General features: G+C 36.1%; 1 long non-coding RNA gene across 2 annotated transcripts; it reads left to right on the forward strand.

Annotated features, from left to right (window-relative positions):
- Nucleotides 1-1,524: 1,524 nt before the first annotated feature.
- On the forward strand, nt 1,525-5,634 carry LOC135969738 (uncharacterized). Of its 2 annotated transcripts, none has more exons than XR_012431304.1 (2): nt 1,525-1,620; nt 5,482-5,634. It is a non-coding gene; the product is annotated as an uncharacterized lncRNA (long non-coding RNA). The 2 variants fall into 2 exon arrangements; XR_010585156.1 differs by lacking the exon at nt 5,482-5,634 and adding an exon at nt 3,496-4,107 and having other exon boundaries at nt 1,530-1,620.
- Nucleotides 5,635-6,369: the final 735 nt, after the last annotated feature.

The raw sequence follows: 6,369 nt of genomic DNA on the forward strand, positions 1-6,369 counted from the left end.
GTTACCACTTTTAAAGGGTGGACGCTGTGGTTTTAATATGTCTCCCAAAGTCCATGTATTGAAAGGTTAATTCCCAATGCAGCAGTGTTGAGAGCTGGGACTATTAAGAGGTGATTAGGTCCTGAGGGGTCTGCTCTCGTGAATGAATTAATGTCATTATTGTGGGAGTGGGTTAGTTATCATGGAGTGGGTTCCTAATAAATGGATGAGTTTGGCCCTCTTCCTCTCTCATGCACATGTGATCTCTTGCTCTTCTTTCTTCTTCCATGTGATGATACAGTAAGAAGGCCCTCACCAGATGTGGGCCCCTCAACCTTGGATTTGCCAGCCTCCAGAACTGTTAAGAAATGATTTTCTTTTCTTTATAAATTACTCTGTCTGTGGTATTCTGTTACAGTAACACAAAACAGACTAAGACAGGTGAGGCAGAAATACATCTACGTTTGGGCTGGGCGTGATGTGGCTCACGCCTGTAATCCCAGCATTTTGGGAGGCCAAGGCAGGCGGATCATGAGGTCAGGAGTTCAAGACCAGTCTGGCCAGCAGAGTGAAACCCCGTCTCTAGTAAAAATACAAAAAATTAGCTGGGTATAGTGGTGTGCGCCTGTAATCCCAGCTACTTGGGAGGCTGAGGCAGGAGAATAGCATGAACCTGGGAGGTGGAGGTTGCAGTGAGCCAAGATCACGCCATTGCACTCCAGCCCAGGTGACAGTGCAAGACTCCATCTCAAAAAAAAAAAAAAAAAAAAGAAAGAAAAGAAAAGAAAAGAAATACATCTATGTTTGCATTTATAATATATAGTTACATAATACATATATTTGATGACAAAACATATTGATTATTCTTTAGGAGGGAGAAAATAGTATGAAGGAGATAGAGATAGAAGGTGGATTTCCCTGAACATAATTTGACTTTTAGACTTGACTTTGTAACAATGTAAATGTTTTATATAATTATAAAACAAAAATAAATTAAAAATGGTCCTAAAAATCAGAAGCAAACTAAAGCAAATGAATCTAAATTTATTGAGTTGGTGGCATACCCACAGAGAGGGAAATTATTTCAAGTAACTTTAAATTATGGTTAACTATATTAAAACTTTCTTTGTATTCCTGGTGGATTATATCTAAAGGACCAACTGAAAAAACAAAAAGGACAAAATAATCTTAATCTTTTTTTGGTAATCATGTTATCGATGGTAATATAGGTGCTGTTCTCAAACTGAGGAGTATAGTGGGATAAAGTAAATAGGATGTATTATGATAATGAGATGCTGAAAGCTGGGACATTTGGTATACGATAAAAGAGATACAGATAGATATAATAAGATTGATGAGCTTAAGAAAAGTTCTGCAGTCTTGGATTTGAATTGGAAGTATCAGTATGAACACGTGCTCCATTTTATTGTTTTGTAAAAAGTATTTTGTAGCCCTTTCCCTAAAATAACCTGAAAAACAATGATAACCTCACAACAGTGAACACCTCTACTGTCCTAATTGTGGTCTCTATATCTTCATTCTCATTAAAAGGAACCAGAATTTGATGAATAAATGGAAGATTCCAGAATCTCGGGCAGAAAGTTTACAAGATAAGCCTGGAACATCTTGTCCTATCAGAAAGTAAGCTAAATATTAAAGGCAACTGGGATTGTGACAAAAGGGTGCAGGAATCATCTTGAGCAGGTTTTTTTTTTTTTTTCTTGGACAAAATCTGGAACATTTTGAACATAATTAGGAAAATAATGCAGCAAATTGAAACATATGAAATAGGTTTAAATTCATGAGTTCATAATGATAGCAGAGAAATTACTGGTCACTTTTGGAAAATTCTAGGTAATCAACTCATTGTTTTGAAAAAAAAAAAAAAAGCTAAGAATATTCTTTGTTTTTCTTTTTTCTTTCTTTTTTTTGTTTTTTGAGATGGAGTCTCGCTATGTTGCCCAGGCTGGAGTGCAGTGGTGCAATCTTGTCTCACTGCAACCTCCGCCTCCCAGTTTCGAGCAATTCTCCTGTCTCAGCCTCCCAAGCAGCTGGGATTATAGGCGTGCACCACCAAGCCTGGCTAATTTTTGTATTTTTAGTAGGGACAGGGTTTCAGCATGTTGGCCAGGCTCGTCTTGAACTCCTGACCTGAGGTGATCCACCCACCTTGGCTTCCCAAAGTGCTGGGATTACAGGCATGAGCCACTGTGCCCGGCCAAGCTAAAAATACTCTTATCTTTCCTGTCGAACTGTATCCCTGGGTAACCAAATATTTGATGAGGAAAAATGTCTACTTATAGGTATTCCAAAGAATAAATGAAAAAGGTAGAATTTGAGTATCAATATTTTGCAATCCTAACAAGTTAGTGGATCTTGGCAGTGATAATTTTTGCTGACATCCCGTACAAAGAATCAACTAGGCATTATTTGCCTTCTGAGGGAAATATGTGACATCCCTTATGAGCTATTCTTGCCAAAAAATAAATAAACACTCTGGGTCTAACAACCAACTTACAGGACATACTAGATACAGAAGAACATGTTGAATCACACCATGGGGATGTGATCAGCAAAATCCATACTGTAGGATACTCCAGAAGGGAATAAAAATCACTACATGAACAAATTCACTGTAAGGAAAGTAAAGGAGAGACAAGAGGGGACAAATATCAACCACCTGCAGGTAATGACCTTATTTGGGTCCTGGTTTTAACGCAAAAAAAAAAAAAAAAAGGAGGGGAAAAGAGAGAGAGGAAGAGTCAGGCAATACTTGTAGAATTTCAACACTTGTAGAAATTTGAACACTGACTGAATATTTGATAATATTAAGGAATTATTATAGACTAGAAACAAGACACCCAAGTAGTAATAAACACATCTAGTACCCAGATCCTAGTTTCCAAATACCATTTCCTAGTAAAGGAATCAAATTTCTTTGGAAAAAATGGCTGATTTCAGGGAAAATACAAAGAAGTCTGGTGCTATAACACAAGTGTTCAGGGACTAATGGAGATGTGAACAATCACAGAAGCGGAATAGAAAGGCCTTCCACTGTGAAAATCTGGGACAATTTGAGCATCAAAAAATTATGAAAGTAATAGATTGTAGCACATTGAATAAGAGAAACTTCTGGGTCCATGAGATACTTAAAGAGAGAAAGAGAAATAGAGAAAGGGAAATATGAGGGAAAGCTCTTATTTGGAGACAGGAGGAGCATAAAAATGTCAGCCAATAAAAGTAGAAGGAATTGCAGAATTAGGAAATCTTTCTTTTGCAGTTATCTATGTAACACTTTAGCTAGGCAAAGGTTGTTGATAGAAGCTATAACTATTGGATCAAAGTTGTTGGAGAATAGGGTATTCACGTGATAGTGAAATATCTTCTCATGGATAAACTACTAATTACAAAAAAAATGTATCTTCAGCTAAGAATATTAGCTGAAGTGATTACATTTATTTTTGTGAGGAGAGGTACTGATACAAATGACAATAATATTTCAATTTTTTTTTCCAGATACAAGTACATATCACTTATCCAGTGTTCTTACAAAAAAGATGTTTCAACTGAATCTAATAATGAGGAAATAATCAGACAAATCCATTATATAGAGTTATCAGTAAGACAACTGGTCTAGACTCTTAAAAAAATCCATGTCATAAAGAACAGATAATATAAAAATGTTATTCTAAATTAAAAGGGGATAAAGAGACATAACAAGTAAATGCAATGTGTGAAACTTGGTTTGGATTCTAAGTGTGGGAAAAATGCTATAAAAGACATATTGGAAGCTTCTGGGGATACATAAAGACAGTATATTAGGTGATGTTACTAAATTATCAATTTTCTAAAAATGATCATGGTATTGTGGTTATAAAGGAGAATGTCTTTACTCTTAGGAGATGCTGGCTGGAATATTTAGGGGTAAAGTATTACAGTGTCTTCAATTTGCTTTCAATTCATTCTTAAAATATCTGCATGTATATATGCATGTATATATGTATTAAGAGAGACTAAAAATGTGGCAGAATATACAGGCATTTATTGTCCTGAAGCTCTGTGTATTTTTTCTGTAGATTTGAATATTTTTTCTAATAAAAAATTGAAAAAATGAAAGAAAAACAAAAAGATCACTTAGCTTAAAAATTTTGTGTTTACTTAGAGCTTATTACTATGCATTAATTTTCAATCTTTTAATGTAGGACCAAGTGCTTCTCTTTGAGTAAAGGATTGAAGTTCTGTATCTATCTTGCATAAATAACATTATAATTATAAAGATGTCCATTTTCAGTAACTGTAAAATGAAGTAAAGTCACCTGCAAAGCAATGAATACAGAGTTCTTCTAAATTTATTTTATTTTTCCTTTTAATCTTTTACCTTTATCTCTCCTACAATTTCCTTTTATTGAATCTTTCCAAGGCATTCAGGCCTGTTTTTCGAGAATAAGCAACTCTTTCTTCTCACATTTACGTTTCAGCAGTTTACATATGTAATTAAATATTATAATTAAAGCAAGTACAACTGATACTAGTAAGTCTGGGGACAAATACAGCTCACTCTTGGCGAGTATACAACTCAGCTGGTGGGTAATGAAGAAGTACATGGATTACAAGAGATTAGCCTACCAGTTGCCAGTTTTTAGTGGCTATAGTATCCAGTTGGGATATTTTACAGTAAAACTGTAGACAGTTGCTTAACCTGGTAGATTGCTTGAGTAGAAATTAGTTAGAAAAGTTCTACTATAGTGAAATACTCACTAGGCCTATGTTGCAACACGATTCCAAATTGCTCAAATACAGTGAAATTCTGCCCATGGCTACATGCCCTGGTCAAATTAGTTTATGAATATTCTCTTCTGTTTAGATTAGTGCCAAGGCCCTTCCCCCAGTAAAGCTAAATAAAATGGCTTCAGACCCCATAACAGTTACAAATGGGCACATTTAGGTTATTTTTCTTTCCTTTTATTCTATGACTCACGCACATCCCCACTAACATGAAGCTGATACTGGCACAGTACCTCCTGGGAGTGTAGCAGAGAATCATGAATTTCATACTTGTTAGTTAGTAGTACTTGTGGACCGTTCATGTGACAATTACAATGAAATTCTGACTCGGTTGAAGCAATGTTGAAAGGTTTAGCTTTCACTTTCAAAAAAAGAAAGATTGCCTGCTTTGTGAGCCCTGAGAATGCTGTCCTGAGGAAGATGGGTGTCTCTTTCTTGTAAGTGGCATGCCAGACAGCTGGATTAGATTTCTGTCTCTGTTCATTGAACTTGCTGCTCAGCTCTCCGAGTAAAGGAGGATAAGAAAACTGTTGAGAGGGGCTTTCAGCAGATTTGTAAGCGCCAGCATCTTTCTTCTCTAGAGCATGCTGCACTTAAATGCTACTTCTCCCTTCGGGGCACCTTTCAGGTTCTGGCTTTTTCCGACAAAGCAAGAGACCCTAATTATTTCACTTTCAATCAATTCTGAAACCTCAAAGACCAAAATTGTCTCTTCAGATCCACACAGATGCCAAAGAGAAGTGTGAAAGAGAAATTGCTGCACACCAGCGGCTGTAGAACTCTAAGCCATCTTTTGCTTTTATTTTCTATGCAGCGGTCAAGCATTGTTGCTAACACTCAAATAAGTAAAAATAAAATGTTTCAACAAATACCTTGGAGAATAAGGTCGATTTTTCATTGAAAACGTCTCTACAGTCATTGTGACAGGCTTTACTACAATTCATTGACCAGTCCACCTCTTATACGAAGGAGAATTGTACTCCCTCCACCCTGAAAGTCAGATGTGATCATGGGACTTGACTTTGGCCAGTGAACTGTAGTGGATGTGTTTAATTTCCAGTGCTCGAATTTCCGCCTCTCTCTTCTCCAGCCTATCAAAAATCTCACTTCATAAAACCTTTGAGGATAAACCACTTCAGATTGTCAGTCTGATTGTTTCTTTTACTAACTTTATCTGAGTTATTACCTATTTATACACGTATCTCAATTTACTTAATAGAAGTTTTTCAGAAAGAAAATACATATAAATGGAATTTTTAAATGTTTCCTATGCCCAAAGGAAGTCTTAGTAAATTATTTTATGTAGTAAATATATCGGTATGCATATTTCCTCCTTTTCATACGTTGACTTTGTCTAAAGCAGAGCACAGTGGATATTCTTTCACCAGATATTCTTTTTCCCTTAGCTGTAGCATCGTTTCTAGAAGTTGGCTATTTCACTTGTCAAACAAATGTTTACTGAGCACTGGCCACATGGAAGTCCTAGGTGCCCATATTTATGTGTAGCTATAACTCTACCTAAATATTGTGGGTAGTTTGCTGCTATGAACTGAATTGTATCCCTCTGAATTTCATACGTTGAAGCCCTGACCTCAATGTGACTAT

The sequence above is a fragment of the Macaca fascicularis genome, chromosome 2 (assembly GCF_037993035.2).
Source record: "Macaca fascicularis isolate 582-1 chromosome 2, T2T-MFA8v1.1".
NCBI lineage: Eukaryota > Metazoa > Chordata > Mammalia > Primates > Cercopithecidae > Macaca > Macaca fascicularis.